This window comes from Ovis aries, chromosome 2, assembly GCF_016772045.2.
Source record: "Ovis aries strain OAR_USU_Benz2616 breed Rambouillet chromosome 2, ARS-UI_Ramb_v3.0, whole genome shotgun sequence".
NCBI lineage: Eukaryota > Metazoa > Chordata > Mammalia > Artiodactyla > Bovidae > Ovis > Ovis aries.
Window position 1 is genome coordinate 33,242,178 of NC_056055.1, and position 7,526 is coordinate 33,249,703.

Sequence of the window (7,526 nt, forward strand, 5' to 3'; positions counted from 1 at the left end):
TATCCACATCCATGTCCACACTGCGAGGCACAGCTATTTTTACCTCCTCCAAGTCACTGCTCTACGAAAAGAGGGAGAAAGGGGCCAGACCACAGATGTGGTGAGCGGCAGGTGAGCCAGGATGTCAGGCCAGAAACTGAAAGCATGGGAGGCCCACAGGGCAGAGGGTGGCCATCCCCCCGCCCTCCGTGGGTCTCTAGTGGTGTCTGCTGACATCAGATCTAACCACCCAAAGCTCTGAAGTCAAGGAGCTCAGGCTGTATCTTGAAATAAAAATCAACTGCATACACACAGATACACAGACACATTTTGAAACTAAGAGAGGCACTGATTTCCTTACTCCGACCAAACATTTTTAACTTCAAGAGACTCTGGATAACCCTAGAGTCTACAGTGTCTCCCCCTGAATCCATTAGGACAGCCAGCTGCTCATTCCTTGCCTTCTACACACTTGGCAGGAGAGGGTCTGGTGGCTGGATGCGGAGGGTGCTGGGTGCCCCATGGACCCCACCACCTCAGTGGCCCAGGGACCAAGGCTGGTATCCATTTATGACAAAGCAGCCGGATGCCCTGCTTCTGTCACTGCCATTGTCAAGCGAGCTACTTCATCCTGGTAGAACACTGCTTCCTAGGACTCACAAAGTGAAAAGATCAGTGTTTGACAGAAATCTGGAGGTGTCTATACCATCAGAGGCAGCTGATCTTATTTTCTCTAAAAGTGTTGCCACTACTCCCTTTCTCCTGCAAGCATTTCTCTTCCTTGAAGAAAACTTATTTCACTCTCTGCACCTCGAGCACACTTGCCCTCTGACAGCCGAGAAGTAACCCTAAAATCTAAGATTCCCCTCCAGCTATAATCCTAAATCGCCCTAGTAGACGGAACTTCTTCCCAGGCTTTTGTAACTACTTTGTTTCTTGGAGGTGTATAATTTGTATTGTAAATACAGAAGGACCAAAGGATAGTGTTCATCATGTCAAGGAAAGAACATTACTAAAAAAAAAAAAAAAAAAAGTTACATGACTCAAAGCAAATTTATACAAAATGAATTCCTGAGGGAAAGAAATCAAGGATGTGCAAAATACAGGGAAATTAAGATTGGAAGTCAGGATTCCTCAATGGAGCACCCCAATGAATTTAGATTCTCAGGCGAGATCTCTATTAGTTATTTCTGCCATCAGTAGCTGACACTGAGAGCCCAGATCATCCCCCTGGTGGACCTCTGGGTAGCTGGTGCTAAATCGCTTCAGTCTTGTCCAACTCTGCAACCCTATGGACTGTAGCCCGCTAGGCTGTACTGTCCATGGAATTCTCCAGCCAAGAATCCTGGAATGTGTTGGTTGCCATTCCCTTCTCCAGGAGATCTGTCCTGACCTAGGGATCCAGTACACATTTCTTTAAGTTTCCTGCATGGCCAGGCAAGTTCTCTATCACTAGCGCCATCTGGGAAGCCCTCAAATGGTCCATGACTGAGAAATAAGTTCATCTCCAAGACAAAAGAAAGACAATGAAATAAGACTGGAGATACAGATTGAATTATGTGTATATGTTAAATCAGTGCCTTCACGGAAGCCACAAAAGGACAGGCAGAGATCTCCGTGCTGTGGTCTTGACGGGCCTTGTCACATTCTGTTATGAGCCGAACTATGTCCCCTTAAAATACAGATATTGAAACCCTAACCTCACAATGTGACTATATTTGGAGACAGGACCTTTAAAGAGGTGATTAAGTGAAAATGTGGCCATTACAGTGAGCCCTAACCCATTCTGACTGCTATCCTTCCATGAAAAGGAAACTCAACACACTGGTACCACGGGTATGCACACACAGAGGACAGACCACGTGAGGACACAGCAAGAAGGTGGCCATGGGCAAGCCAAGCAGAGAGGCCTCGGGAGAAACCAAGCCCACCCACACCTTGATCTTGGACTTTCCGCCTTCAAAGCTGTGAAACAACAAACGTCTGTTGTTTAAGACACCCCGTCTGCTAGTATTATATTTATGTGTATGGAAGCCCAAGCAGACTCATATATATCCCATGAAGCCGTACAGAAGGACCAGGGAAAGCACAGCCTTGGAATGAGGAGGCTAAAGGCTCATGTTGGGCTTTGTAGCTGTCGGTTGCATTCCCAAAAATGTCAGAGTCTCTGAGCATCACTTTCTTCCCATGTAAAATGTGAGTGTTGATTGGCATGAACTCTGAGGTCCCTTCTACCCCACACTTTATTTTTTTTTTTTTATATTTTTTAAAATTTTTGTTGAATTCATTACAATATTGTTTCTGTTTTACGTTTTGGATTTTTAGTCAAGAGGCACATGGGATCTTAACTCCCCATGTGTGTGCTTAGTCATGTCCAACTCTTTGCGACTCCATGGACTGCAGCCCATCAGGCTCCTCTGCCCAAGGGGATTCTCCAAGCAAGAATACTGGAGTGGGTTGCCATGCCTTCATCGTTAGTCCCGTAATCAGGGATCAAACCCGTACCCCCCCAACCCCCACCCGATACCGGAAAGCAAAATCTTAACCACTGGACCACCAGGGAAGTCCCTTCCCCACACTTCGCTGATGTTCCGCTTTTGCATTACAAGGATGCTTCACCCAGAACCCTACCTTCCAGCAGTGGCTCCACAACCTGCAAGCGCAGTGTTCCCTGGGACTTGAGATACGAAAAACAAACTGCATTCTCCAGTGGCAGGATTTAATGAGTTGGGAAACAGTGATATGGGTTTTGTCATTCTCTCTAATTGGCTCTTGTTGAGAGCAGGGGTACCTTTGCCTGGAGACCTCTGTGATCCTGACTGCTCAGGTATTCAGCCCAACCCCCTCACATCTTCTTCTCACACACACCTCTCCCCCAGGGCTCACTCTGCCTGGCTTTCCTGCCAAACTCCCATCCAAGACCCAATTAAATATACCTGGCAAGGTCTGTGCCTGAAGGCGGAAGCCCTTACTTGCTAAGGGCTTAAATCACTTGACATGTGCGTGCCAAGTTTCCCTTCCATATCAGTTTTACTGATGAGTCTTTTCTTTTTCCTTTTTTAAGAAAATCACTGCAACTCATTATTTTTAAAGAAGTCTTGATGGGATTTGGCTCAGGTACAACATTTCAACCAACAGCAAAGAACATAGATGATTCCAAAGAATAAAAAGCAAAGCTGAGACCACCTAAGTAAAGGTTAACTGATAATGTTCAACGTGGCTGCTGCGATGCCACATGCGTGTCCTAGCTCATCTCCAGCAACCTTAGAAGTAGGGCACTTGAATCCCAATGACCCTACTCATCAGAGAAGCTTCTGCCTTCCGCTTTTCTTTTCTCTTCTTTTCTTGTCTCCTAATTAAATCCAAACTTTAGTCCTTTATGTAGAGAGAGAGGGGAAAATAACATGCAAATTGAAAATGTTGTACCATCACATCACTTTAAACCTCATTTCTTCAACCACAAGGCCCTTGAATTATAAAAAAATAGACCAGAGGGGATAAAAGAGGTTTTGAAAAATAAGAAACTCTCCAAGAGCATTTAGTTTACATTACCCTGTTTCAGGGGCTTCCCAGGTGGTGCTAATGGTTTCCTGCCAATGCAGGAAACATAAAAGACTCAGGTTCAATCCCTGGGTCAAGAAGATTCCCTGGAGGTGGGCATGGCAACCCACTCTAGTATTCTTGCCTGGAGAATCTCATGGACAGAGGAGCCTAGTGGGCTACAGTCCATAGGGTCACAAAGAGTCTGACACAACTGAAGTGGCTTATCACACACACACTTCTGTTTCAACCTAACACTAAGATAATTGAGTTTAAACCTCGCCCAGGGTTTTTAAAGTTCATACCTAACCAGAAAACATTCTCATTTGGATGAGTGGCTCAAAAAATAAAGAAAGAAATTTCATAAATCCATAAAATAGCAAATAAGAAGAAGAGAAATAGAATAGAAGTTAGTTACATAATAATGGATCCCAAAAGCAGAAAATCTGTATGCTTTAAAAAACTAAACTTTGTGCAATTTGAGGCAGAGACTGATGACTCCAATATTATTAACATCTCTGATGCCGGTCATATGTGGATCCCAGACCAAATGATGAGGGCCAGGAAATGCATGGTAAAGGCATACAGAATCAGGACACAGAGGACAGGGCTCTGGCCAGACTAAGACAGACACTACATTGGCCACTCCTAGAGGAGACGCCACTGTCCTCGAGAGAGTGCCACCCATGAATCAGAAGCACATATGATGAGTTATTTCTCAGGTTTAGTGCCATCAGCTGGAGCTTTCTGGGCATCTCTGATGTGATCCACACTAACTGAGAGTCATGTGTAAAAGTGGCAGGCAGCCTTCAGCCTAATGTTTTATAAGCATGTTATTAAAGGCAGACAAGATTATTCTATTATTTTTGATACTATTGTTAATAGGACTGTTCCTAATTTCCTTTTCAGATAGTTTGTTGTTAGTACACAGAAACACAAATAATTTCTGCATGTTAATTTTGAATCTTATCCTGTAACTTTTAGAATCTGTTTATTAGCTCTAACAGGACTGGTGGAAATCTTTAGGGATTTCTAAATATAACATCTTGTCATCCAAAAGCAGAGACAACTTTATTTCTTCATTTCTGATTTGAATGCCTTTTTTTTTTTTTTTCCTTGCCTAACTGCTCTGGCTAGGACTTCCACTACTATGCTGAATAGAAATGGTGAGAAGGGGTACATGTATCTTGTTCTGTAAAGCTTTCAATTTTTCACTACTGAGCATGGCATTAGTTTAGGTTTTCATATACAGTTTTTATTATGTTAAGTTAAATTCCTTCTAACATTCTTCACTCAGTTACAATGTGTGTGTTTTTCCCCCATACAAACAAGCAACTATAGGATGCCAGGTTGGTGTCCTAAAATATATTTTGACACTATCTACCTGGAGATGTTGTAGGAAGGGGGGCCCCCTCCAGGGCCCCAAGAGTGGGCTCTTGTCTAATACTCAGAAAAGAATTGTCCGAGGTGACACGTGCTGACACAGCAAGATAATTTACTGGAAAAGGACACCCGGGTGGAGAGCAGCAGGGTAAGGGAACACAGGAGAACCGCTCTGCTGTGTGGCTCGCAGTCTCAGGTTTTAGGTTGATGGGATTAGTTTCCGGGTTGTCTTTGGCCAATCATTCTGTCTCAGAGTCCTTCCTGGTGGCGCACGCATCACTCAGCCAAGATGGATGTTAGCAAGAGGGATTCTGGGAGGTGGACGGACACATGGTGTCTCCTTTTGACCTTTCCCGAACTCTTCCAGTTGGTGGTGGCTTATTAGTTCTGTGCTCCTTACCAGAACTTCCTGTCATAAAACAACTCATGAAAGTGGTTACTAGGGAGCCTGGCCAGAGTGGGCAGTTTCAGTCAGTTCTTCCCTTAACAACACCCAATTAGAGACTTCATACTCAAGATACTTCTTGGGAATTGGGGCGGAGGTCTCTTTCTTCTGTAACTTCTTCCCGCTGTGCATGGGCGTAGTACTGCCTAGCGGAGCAGAAGTCTCTCTCTACCTGATCTAAGTTGAGGTGTTCCATATTGGAAACCAGCTTCCACCCTTGTGGTAACATCAGCTTGGCTTGGAGCTGCTGGAGATAAACTTTGTAAGGAGTTGGAGTATACAGGGGCCAAACAGAAGGCCTAACAAGATAGTTATCACTGGACCCAGAAACGGCAGGAGCCAAGAAGGGAAAGGAAAAGTCCATACACCAGTTGAACTCAAACCCCAGATCTCTGAGGCCTGTTCCGAAAGCCCCTTGATATCTTCTTGGACCTGTCCAGACTGGTTATAATAAAAACAGCTTTCTTCCTTTAGATAGAGGCAAGTGCCCCCCTGCCTTGCAGTCAGTAAATCTAGGGCCTGACGATTTTGTAGGACCATTGCGGCTAGGGAGTCTAACTAGGACTGTAGGCATTGGAGGGTCCTCACAGTTTTTTCTATGGATATAGCAGTGTCAGTAGAAAGCTGCTGAAATTTATGTATGTAAAGAAGTTCCCTCAGTGGCAGCTCCTGTCTAACCAGCAGTCAGTCCTAATGCCAGGAAGAAATGGTTAAGTACTACCACATGACATATCATTTGGTGGGTATATATTGGTAAAGGAAAGGAGATATTACTCCAGACCAGATCTATGTGGGGTGTGACATACCCTAGGGAGAAAGTTCCTGACCAAAAAGGTGGCAGGGATAAATAAGCCTTATCCCCACATACGAAGTAGACACAATAACTGGGTTCAAGCTGGGCAACAAAATGGGTTTGCCAAAGGGGGACAGGATTTCCATCTGTCTTACAACTGGAACATGGCATAACGGAACAGGGGCAGTCCTTTAGCAGCTGGGAGGAGACCGTCACTCCACTTGCTGCAAAACCTGCAGCAGTGAGGGCATTTAGGAAAGGATTCAAGTGTTGTGAGGCATTCTGGGTTTTGTCCTCAGTTCAGTTCAGTTGCTCAGTTGTGTCTGACTCTTTGCAACCCCATGAATTGCAGCACGCCAGACCTCCCTGTCCATCACCAACTCCCGGAGTTCACCCAAGCTCATGTCCATCGAGTCGGTGATACCATCCAGCCATCTCATCCTCTGTCATCCCCTTCTCCTCCTGCCCCCAATCCCTCCCAGCATCAGAGTCTTTTCCGATGAGTCAACTCTTCGCATGAGGTGGCCAAAGTATTGGAGTCTCAGCTTTAGCATCACTCCTTCCAAAGAACACCTAGGACTGATCTCCTTTAGAATGGACTGGTTGGTGTCCTCAAGGTAGAGAGTATTTCGTTTAAGCTCCCACCATAGGGTTAGGTATTCAGGGTTGGGGAATAACAAGGGAATAACAGGGGTCAGAGTTGCCTGCCCAATTTAGAAACCAGGCTGAGCAGGTGTGGCTTTTTGGTTGTCCAGAAAAGAACATGGATTTTCAAGACTGGTTAATAGCATCCGAGGAGAGCCTCATGCTCAGGGATAGGTATAGTGTGTCAGTTCTGCCAGAACTTCTAGTTCCCAGACTTTGGGCTAAATCCTAGAGAAATTTCTAGATTCTGGTTTTCTCCATCAGTTCTGACAGTTACCCCGCATCATGAGTTGTCCAGATTTTCCACTGACACCCCCGTTAGGGAATCACTTTTTAGACAGATAGGGAAGGTCACTTGGGGAATGTTAGTCAAGAAAGAAAATAAAGGCTTGGGTGGGATTACAGATGTTATCATGGGAGTAAATACAGATAACTGTTGCTGATATCAAGGCATGAAGTTTTTCTCCCCTTTTTCCCAAACGGCCATACCATGACTAGAAGGGGTGCACTGGGCGACAGCAAGTAGCTGGGCTGGAAGGCTGGGCCACTGATACCCTGGTATAGGTTGGACATACCCCCAACTTCTGCTATTAATGCAGATCCAGCAAGGGCTGGTCAGGTTGAGTCAAGAAACAAAGTGGTTTGCAAGTGTATATGCATCATTTAGGGAGAGATTGACAGCTGTACAGGGAGACATGATGAGGAAGAGGAGGAACATCATAGGATGCATTTTACTTATCT